The following is an 11,056-nucleotide window of genomic DNA, read 5'->3' as shown; positions in this document are numbered from 1 at the left end:
CATTTATGACATAGTATAATATTGGTAAAAAGGAAGCATTTAGTATGATCCATAATCATTAGTAACCAAGTTGATTAAGACCATCTGCTCTGCAATAAATCACAGATCTACATGAATAAGACCTTGTACATACATTTTAAAATAAACAATAATTGTTAAGATGCCTGGACATGTTTATCTAAATGTTTATTTAGCCTTGTAAAATATACAGAATGTACAAGAAAAATACATCTTGTTTAAATATGTTATTCTGTTAAAAGAAAATTATTTAATCATAAAAAAATAAATTAATAAACAAACAAACAAAAAAAATAAATTCACCCAGAACCATAAGATAACTGAACTGAACATAAGGGTGTGGAATCAAGAAGTCTTGCATTTTGAAAAGTAAGAATCTCCAGTATTGGCATTTTGACGTTTATTAGAAAAACAAAACAATACATATTTATATATATATATATATATATATTATATATATATATATATACTATATATATATATATATATATATATCATACACACACACACAATTCACTAAGAATAATTTAACAATAGATACGTTGCTGCTTCTACATGTTGACCTTATTCCCATTGTTTCTTCAAGTCTGCCACGGGTTCAAATCCTAAATCCAAAGCAAAGAACACAATATTAATGATGATGCCCATTTTTTTACTTGCTCATTATTTAACATTTATATAAATGTACTGTACAGGGTGTCTCATAATTCAGGAATCATAGGCAATATCATATATACCCCACTGACTATATGCACCACACAAAGTGATCTAAATTCATTCCTCTTTGCTTAGATAATTTACACTTGAGGGGGGAAAAACAGACTACCTAAATTAACAGTTATGACTGATGCATGACTTATGGGACCCTGTTTATATTGGGTTTCATGCTATACACTGTATATACCATACACACATGGTTTGAGAACGTTATTCAAACCTTCTCTCCTGGGTTAATGCAAAGTAACTTAATGACTTGAGCCATCTGGACTAAATCTAGTTTAGATGATCCTAAACTAATCTAACAGGTAGTTGTTTACAGCAGGTGTAACGGTTAAAGTAGTAGCAAACAAAATAGTACCATACATTTTCTCTGCCAGGCACTTTCCTTGATTATAGGTTTAAAATGGGTAGGTTTGAAAAACACATTGTAGCAAACACATATTTTAATTTTAAAAGATGATTATCTGGTACAGCACAAGGTAAAGAAATCTCTTTTGCAAGCCATGCTTTTAGACAGTCCTGCATATTCTGAGTCATTTCACCTGGATGGTGTCATTTTCTTTACCCCTTCACTGGCTTCGTTCCTGTCAATAACCAATCAGCTGTTTCCCCTATCGACTGACATGTTTTGACCCAGGAGTGAAATGACCAATAAGTAAGCACCAATTAAGTAAGCAGTAAGACTTCCTGGAAGGCAAGGCAAGCAAACTAAGAACACGGTGTAATACCAGATGTCTGTTGTTAATGAAAATACATATTTTTTATAACATGTTTCTTTAAAAACTGTAGATCTGAGAACTACGTGGCTAATTGGAAGTGCAACACAGGTACAGTTTATTTAAAAGTTTCTATAATGTTAAATACACAAACAAAAAATATAAGCCCTGCAATTAGGATCTCTTCCAGAACCATCCATCTGCAATCTTCCCTGAAACAAATTCCCTGAAACAATCAATTCAAGTCTACTTTCCAGGATTTAGCATTAAAGTGCTTGGTTCTTTCATGACCATGAATAGTTTCAAGGATATCATTATTTTAAGGGCTTGAAGGAACAGAATCATATTACATAATATACAGTTAATGCTAATCTTACTGCAAGTAAATAGTGCACTGAACAAGAAAGACTAAACTATGATGTACTGTATAGTACAGCTAAGGACAAGAGTTTTGCATCACCCTATAGAATTAACTAATATTGCTTCATAAAGTCGAATGAAACCTGCTAAATAATGTTACGTTAACATATTGAATTACATACCACTTTGTATTTTTTCATATACTTAACAAAAAACTGACAATTAAAAAATTAGACATTTCAAAACACAACATGAACTACTGTACAACTATTATGGATTCCGGTAGACACTTGCGATATAATTTTGTATTTTCTTTGATGTAAAATAAAAGATCTAAAATTATGTTCATGTAGTTTTTTGATTTAAATTACACAATGTCTCAATCCTTACTCTTTTACTCCCTCCTTTTAATACCTCCCAGGACTGTAGTGTAATATTTCCTACAGGAAGATACTGATTGTAGCAGCTGCAAGATCCCTGAAGAGCTTAACTAGCCTGTTCTGAACAGCTGAAAATCACTTTGTATAAAAAGTTTACCCTCCTGGTAATGTTGAAGTGCATGTGATCTGTATGACAAATCAGAGCAATTCTATATGCATTTTATTTAGATTCAATGAACACAACCATGACGGTAATGTTCCCATGTGTACTCTTCATTGCGTGCATTCAAAATATTCTTATGTTCATTCAAAACGTCACCTTTGATTTAAAGACTATAGATGTGATTCAACATGTATATTTTGCTTTATGCAATTCATTTTTAACTTAAGTGTAATATAATTTGAGCGTTTGAGTATTAACAATAATAACAACAACAAGTGAAGAGGGTACGAGTGAAGAGACATTTAGAAACTGCCAGAATAAGTACTTTTTATAATTACTAAAAAAATCTGATATGGTATTCATTACCATGGTATTTATTCTGTAACATAATACATTTCCTGTAAACAACAATGTTTCAACACATTCAGGGCAGAGCTTCAGAAAATCTCACTTCATATTACCTTAGTAGCAACTGCATTCATTATAGTGGAGCACAGTGACCTCTAGTGGGTGTATAGTCAACTGCAATGTTTTAAATTACAGTAACTTTTTAGGTGGTAATAAAAAGTGTTGAAAAGTTATACAATTGTGCTGATCACAGCTATTAAAACTATGCTGCACTGCGTCCTGTATGCTGGGCACTTTCTTAGGTGGTCCAGATGGTTTCATATGCAAATTGCAAATGTTGATGGATCAATAAATGTTTCCTGGACAACCCTCAATTCATGCTTTTCTACTGTATACTGGTAATAGAAAAATTACTCCTCTTCAAACGATTTATCAGATTTTCTACCAGTTTAGATCCTTTTGTTGTTTTTCTTTTCTCACATGAATCACAGGGTACAGAGTTACGCAACATCATTTTAAAAAAAGTACTCAAATACTCCACATCCGCTACACAACATAATCTACAGGAGTGATGCTTGAAATACAAACTGATACAAACTGAATGTTAACAACAAGAGGAATACATTAAAGTTCATTCTGATTTTTAATATCCACAACAAGTTGACTTTTCAAATGTTAAGCTAGTAAAAAGAATGACTACTTCGGTGGAAATCACCTGTAGTTTCAGGTTTACTGTACCACTAATTCATATTTTTTAAACAATGGTTACAGTAAAAGGTAGGGCAATGCAGTAAAATATAACAATATGATGTTTGAGTTGGTTTGGTATTGACTGAAGCACTGCCTTCCTGTCTTTCCTTTTGAATGAGTGAATTCAAGGCAGCTGTAAGCCACAGATTCCCCAAAGTAAAGTTTTGTTGCATTTGAAATTTTTTCTTTTTGTTTGCCAATCTAAGCCCAGTTGTTTGCATAAGAGACAGAGTTCTGGTATACACAGGAAGCTTGGAAAACAGCACAAAAGCGGGGAATTAAAAGTTTCCTCTTTCAGAATCTATGTGATAATGGATGTGAATGAATTGTATAGAAAAGAACTAATGGAGATCCCAGACCCATATCGCAGACTGTGTGGTCCAGTGGTTAAAGCAAAGGGCTTGTAACCAGGAGGCACCTGGTTCAAATCCCAGCTCAGCCACTGACTCACTGTGTGTGACCCTTAGCAAGTCGCTTAACCTTATATACAGTGAGAAAAGTAATCATTATAGAGCTGCTGGAATCAATTCCAGGTCAGAAGATGTACATGCTTGCCCCCCTCTGTGAATCTGCTTTTGTTAAGTAATATAATTTTATACCAAATCGACATTTGTTGCCAAACCTTTTGTCTTTAGTATGCATAAATTCAACATCATTCCAAAACATGATTTGAACCCAGGTTTACATTCTAATTCACCAACATACCTTCATTATGTAAACTCTGATCAAGTCTTACCTACCTGTTTTATCTTATTTGCTTACTGTGCAGAAGGCCAGGGATGCTGACGGGAGTTCTTAATGTCTGCAGTGATGTCTGTGAGGAGTGGTAAGGATTCGAATTTCTGAAACCAGAACCATTCCACGGCTCCCCAGATCTGTACCCTTGTGATGACAACTCCCCCATTCTGTATCCTTGTGACGATGACACCGTGTTGTTAGGAAGTCCATGTCCAGGCACCAGTGGACCAAGAGATCTGTCTCTATAAATAGACCAAAGCATCCAGAGTGGTTAGTCATTCATTTATAATACAGTGCTTTTCCTTCATTGGTAATTTTTTTTTTTTTTTTTTTTTGCAATCTGATGTCAGTTGTCTTTTTTTCCCATACTTTATTGTATGATAACGAAAACATGAGGGTGCACCCTAGTAACTACAGAATATATTAAATATTAAATATATTAAATATTGCAAGCAGCTCAGATCAAGTGGAAAAAAAAACTGATACACTTTTTTTTTTTTTAATAGTGTTGTTCAAAGCTACAAATTAACTAAATGTACTTATCGCTCATAGCATGAAGCTGCTGAAACCAATCAGTGATTTTCCAGTGGCTGCTTCTTTTCAATCTCTTTGGGCCTGACTTTTTCTTGATGAAGAAAAAGTAGAAAGAAAGCTAATAGCAAATCAAGAGCCTCTGACATTCCCTTTGAGAAAACAGCCTTTGTTGTGATTGTGATGAAGAAAAAGTTTCTCTTAATTCAGTATTTAGAAATATTTATTCATTAAACAATATGTGATTGCAGTGTTTCATCATATTCAACAGTAATTATTTGTCTAATACATACTTCCAGCCTTTTGCAATATATAGCTTATTTGGGATTTATATGGGAACTGTAATTTGGAACGGGGCTTTAACTTTAGTGCTGCTGGGAAAATATTGATAAAACATTTTGTTTTTAAAATACTTTGGCACAGACCTCATAAGTTAGTTCAAAGTGTTTTAAATTTGAATTTAATTTGAAATGTTCCCATCAATCTTAGGAATATCCAGGTATGTGTTTCAAACCTGACACTCAAAGAAAAGGTACACTTTTTAAATCTGAAATACTTCACACAAGTACAAAATGAATATTATAAAAAGAAAAGCTTTTGTCTGTTAGAAACCTATACTTTTTCAGATCAGCACTAAAGTTTATTAAGCCTGTCACATATTTCAGAGCCATGCCTATATTAGCCTATACAAAATGTGTACCATCGGTCATTTGCACTCATTTGGAGGTATACTTATAACAACAACAAAAATGTATATTATATATATATAACATATCTATATATATATATATATCGTGTAGAGCCGTCCTATATAAATTGTCCAGATCCGATCCTAGGTGCTAATCCAAAAAAAAATCCCTTGTGGTCGACACTGTCAATACCTTTTAGGATTTTGAATGCTTGAATCATATCGCTGCGCAGTCTTCTTTGTTCAAGACTTAATAGATTAAATTATTTTAGCCTATCTGCATATGACATGCCTTTTAAACCCAGAATAATTCTGGTCGCTCTTCTTTGTACTCTTTCTAGAGCAGCAATATCCTTTTTGTAGTGAGATGACCAGAACTGAACGCAATATTCTAGATGAGGTCTTACTAATGCATTGTAAAGTTTTAACATTACTTCCCTTGATTTAAATTCTACACTTTTCACAATGCATCCGAGTATCTTGTTGGCCTTTTTTTTTTTTATAGCTTCCCCACACTGTCTAGATGAAGACATTTCTGAGTCAATATAAACTCCTAGGTCTTTTTCTTCAATTTCAGTACCTCCCATATGGTATTTATAATGCACATTACACTTTTCTCTATTAAATGCCACTTGCCACATGTCTGCCCAGTTCTGAATGCTGTCTAGATGATTTTGAATGACCTCTGCTGTGAAGCTCAGAATTCCAACCTCAGAATTCCAGCCACCGTTGAATTTGCCCTCCTCGAGGAAGGTTCTCTGCGAGTCAAGCAGGACCCAGTCAAATTTAACTATCACTGTCATCTTCCCATTTTCTCCTCTAGACCCCCCTTGGGGGAAGTATCGGTTGCTTCCTAGCCTTAGAGACCGAACAGTTCAGTCTCACCTCCGTGAGGACGGCTCTACACAAGCCAAGAGGAATCCCCTTACTCTTCTCTAAGTTACAAGCACATATCTTCTATTATCAATTCCCGAGGTATCTTCCTCTACGCAGCCCTCGATCATATCCAATGAATTTGTATACGATTGTTTTAGAAAATGTCAGTACTAACCAGGGTCCCTCTACCCACCTAACTCTATAGGCTAGGACTTGATACAATGTTATCTCAGATGAGGTGGTAATGAATGCGTAACTTTATGTACTGCAAAGACTGTTATAAATGATGTGCTATTCATATATATCATTCAAAAGGTTGTTTAGATTTAAACTATGTGGATATTATTTGTATATGACAGCTTTACAAAAGACCACTAACGTCCAACAGAAAATAATCCTCAGTTTGCCAAATTTTATGACTTCACAAGAAAAAGCTTACAGTGGCTCTCAAAAGTTACAACATGGAATCAAAATGGATTTAATTGGGAGTTTTTGCCACTGATCAACACAAAAAAGTCCATAATGCCAAAGTGAAAAATAAAATATCTACCAATTAATTACAAATATAAAACAAAAAATAATTGATTGCATAAGTATTCATCCCCTTTGCTATGACACACCTAAATAAGCTCTGGTGCAACCAATTGTCTTTAGAAATCACGTAATTAGTTGAATGGAGTCCACCTGTGTGCAATTAATGTGTTTTACATGATTTCAGATTAAATACTCTGGGAGATCCCACAGTTGGTTAGTACATTTCCGAACAAAAACTACATCATGAAGATGAAGGACCATTCAAAGCAAATCCGGAATAAGGTTCTTCAAAAGCACCATTCAGGGGTAGGATACAAGAACATTTCCAAGGCATTGAATATCACCTGGAGCACAGTAAAGTCCATTATTAAAAAATGGAGAGAATATGTCACAACTGTGAATCTGTCTAGAACAGGCTGTCCTCAAAAACTGAGTATCCAGGCGAGAAGGGCACTAGTCAGGGAGGCCACGAAGAGGCCTATGGCAACTCTAAAGGAGTTACAGTCTTCCACAGCTGAGCTGGGAGACACGCATATGGCAACAATAGCCCAGGTGCTTCACAAAACTGGCCTTTATGGGAAAGTGGAAAAAAGAAAGTCATTGTTCAAAAAAACACATCTAATCTCGGCTCGAGTTTGCCAGAAGGCATGCTGGAGACTCTGAGACCAAGTGGAAGAAGATTCTATGGTCTGATGAGACCAAAATAGAGCTTTTTGGCCTCAACGCTAAGCGCTATGTTTGGTGTAAGCCTAACACAGCACATCATCCTGAGAACACCATCCCTACCGTGAAGCATGTGGTGGCAGCATCATGCTATGGGGCAGCTTCTCTGTGTCAGGGCCTGGAAAGCTCACTAAGATAGAGGGCAAAATGGATGCTGCAAAAATACAGAGAAATCCTGGAGGAAAACCTGCTGAAGTCTACAAGAGACCTGGGACTTGGGAGACGAGTCATCTTCCAGCAGGACAATGACCCCAAACATACAGCCAAAGCCACATTGGAGTGACTTAAAAACAAAAAGGTCAATGTCCTGGAATGGCCCAGTCAAAGCCCGGACCTCAATCCAACTGAGAATATATGTGGAAAGAGTTGAAAATTGCTGTTCACCAAAGGTCCCCATCCAACTTGACAGAGCTTGAGCAATTTTGCAAAGATGAAGTTGCTGTGTCTAGATGTGCAAAGCTGGTAGAGACTTGGTTGTACTCATGGCTGTAATTGTTGCCAAAAGTGCCTCTACCAAATATTGACTCAAGGGGGTGAATACTTTTGCAATCAATTATTTTCTGTTTTGTATTTGTAATTAATTTAGAACAATTTGTAGCTTTTATTTTTCACTGACATTATGGACTTTGTGTTAATCGGTGGCAAAAACTCATAATTAAATCCATTTTGATTCCATGTTGTAACACAATAAAATGTGGAAAAGTCCAAGGGGGGGTGAATACTTTTGAGAGCCACTGTATGTGCAGGAGGGTGTGGTACTGTTTTAATGTTTATGTTTAGATTGTTTGCGTGTGTTTTTGTGTCATTGTTGTGTTCTTGTTACCAATGGTTGTTAATTCCAAAGAATGCTTTGTTTGAGCTGGTTGGCTTGATTACCTTTTCACAGTGGCCTCTATTCATTATAGGTCCCAACATGTTTTACTATGGATTGTTTTGAGACAGCTGTCTGACTGTTTCATCAAAGCCTTCTTCATTTTCCCAACAGCCGTGTTACATTACTTTATTAAAAAGAAGCGACTGTTTCTACAATCTGAACGAAAAATTGCTTTTACCACACCTTTGCCTGATTTGCATAGATTGATTACAACAGATGAACAGTGCCCATTAAAACTAAAGTTTAGGTATAAATCTCTTCAATAAAGCATTTTGGGATGTCTCCAAAGAGACACTGTACAGGGAAAATGGCATACATTTTATTACTGCTCTGGAAAATTCTGACAAACCAAAAACATCCATATCTGGTTATAATAATGTATTCCAGATCAGGAATCTTTTCTTCCTGTGCGGAGTTTTAAACAGATGCACACATTACAAAAGACCACCCACAGCAAATGATTACATGCATATTCAAATGTAAAACACTTTGAAATACATTTTTTCCAAGAATTATTAAGTATGATGTGTATGCATTTAAATGTTTTTCTTTTTCATATAAATCTATATTTTTCAGGGAGTTCAAGTTAATGAAGGCATGTTCCACATCACAGTTTGCATAGCTACAATATGAATTATACATAAATATTGTTGAAAAAAGTGTGTTCTTTCTCTCGTGCCTTCTCCTTCATCACTTGCTATTTGATGTTCCCTTTCTGTAATGGGATCAAATAAACCCCCCCTTACCTGGTTATTTTGAGATGCAGTCCACCCCCACCTCCACTACCCACCCGTGGCATTATGAAAATCTTTCAAAGCTAACATGCACATGAGGTCACAACCCGAAAGTTATTCTGACCCCTGGCACTAACGCAGATGGTAAAGGATGGGGCAAAGCATGTCACCAAACTCGCATTACAGGGCAAAGGCAATTTGCTCTTCAAGTACAATTAAGGAATTTGACAGGAGTGCTGCAGTGTAGTATCTGTAAGGAGCATCTGTAAATTTTGTACATTTGAAAATCTAAATACCCTATAATATAGGATGATGTAAAACATGTAGAATGTACAGATTTTTTTTTGTTAGCTTTTGTTCTTTAACATCTTTATCTCCCTATATCAGTCTGTCCAACCACTAATCATTTAAAATTGATAAATGTAACAAAGTTATTATATGACATAGAATTAGCAGGTTAACGTCATGCTTTCATATAAAGATGCAGTCTTACAGTACATTTAGTTTAAAAAACACTGTCCGATATAAAATAACCACTATTTGAACTTACCTTATTGGCATAGACCGGTTAGCCTGACTGGACACTAGACAACTCTGACTAGCCACTCTGTAAGGAACAACACCTACAGCATAGACATTATAACATTATGAAAAGTTCATTTCTCATCTTTTATAATTAGCAAAAAAAAAAAAAAAAAAAAAAAAGCCAGAAGAGAGTTTCCACCACCTGTGCAAAACTTAGTACTCAGTGAAAGCAATCACGTGTCCAGTTGCTGTATTTTACAATGTACTGGACATAGCAGCCATCAATTCCTTTGTTTTTGTATTAGGAAAGCACCAGAGAAAATATCAGTAGGAGAGACTTCATCTTGATGCTAGCCACAGAGCTTTGGCAGAAACATTTCAATCAGAAAACTGCAAAGCGGCAGGGAAACACAGCTCAACCTGGATACAGTGCTCATCAAGTGACACACGCAATAGAAGATAATGCCAGGTAACCAATTGCAATAAAAATAAAACTTCTGATATCTGTGCCCAGTGTGAAAGAGTAGTATGTGGTAAATGCACACGACAAGTTGATACGCGTTATATCTGTGTGAACTGTGCTAATATGGGGGCTACTTTGAAGTTACAGTGGTTTGCAGAAGTATTCACCCCCCCTACCAATAATGTCACATTTTGTTGAATTACAAATAACATGTGCACAGTATTTCAAACAGTTATTTTAGTCAAAGTTGTAGTGGTCAAACTGAACACTTATATGAGAAGGTTAAATATCAGCAAAACTTGCAAAGAAAATGTACAAAATGAAATTTACTGGTTGCATAACTATTCAGCCCCTTAAGTCCGTACCTGGTAGAAGAACCCTTTGCAGCAATTACTGCTATGAGTCTTTTTGGATAAGTCTCTACTAGCTTTGTACAGTAGGCTGGTGAAATTTTTGCCCATTCTTCACAAGAAAATTGCTCCAGTTGTGATAAATTTGTTGGGGGTCGTCGATGGAATGCAATCTTCAAGTCTCGCCATAAATTTCTGATTGGATTCAAGTCAGGACTTTTACTGGGCCACTCAAGAACATTAATTCTCTTCTTGTTCAACCACTCCAGTGTGGCTTTGGCTTTGTACTTTGGGTCATTGTCCTGCTGAAATGCGACTTTCCTCCCCAGTTTCAGTTGTAGGCTTTTTGAGTAATGGCTTCTTTCGTGCAACCCGTCCATTTAGATCAGCTTTGTGTAGGGACCAGCTTATTGTTGATGTGTGAATACTGACTCCCATCTCAGATATAGAACTTTGCAGATCTCTCAAGGTCATTGTCGGCTTCAGAGTGCCATCCTGAATCAGTTTCCTGCTTGCCTGACTGCTCAGTTTAGAAGGGTAACCTCATCTGGGTAGTGTCTGGGTG

The 11,056-nt window shown here is 35.9% G+C and overlaps 1 long non-coding RNA gene across 1 annotated transcript; it reads right to left on the bottom strand.

Moving 5' to 3' along the window:
- Positions 1-560: 560 nt before the first annotated feature.
- LOC121302156 lies at positions 561-9,777 on the bottom strand. The gene is made up of 3 exons (XR_005947686.1): positions 9,704-9,777; positions 4,196-4,435; positions 561-623 (listed from the first exon to the last, which is right to left on the bottom strand). It is a non-coding gene; the product is annotated as an uncharacterized LOC121302156 (long non-coding RNA).
- Positions 9,778-11,056: the final 1,279 nt, after the last annotated feature.

Source organism: Polyodon spathula, chromosome 1 (genome assembly GCF_017654505.1).
Source record: "Polyodon spathula isolate WHYD16114869_AA chromosome 1, ASM1765450v1, whole genome shotgun sequence".
NCBI lineage: Eukaryota > Metazoa > Chordata > Actinopteri > Acipenseriformes > Polyodontidae > Polyodon > Polyodon spathula.
Note: the sequence above shows the minus strand (reverse complement) of the source record. Positions and strands in the feature narration are given on the sequence as shown.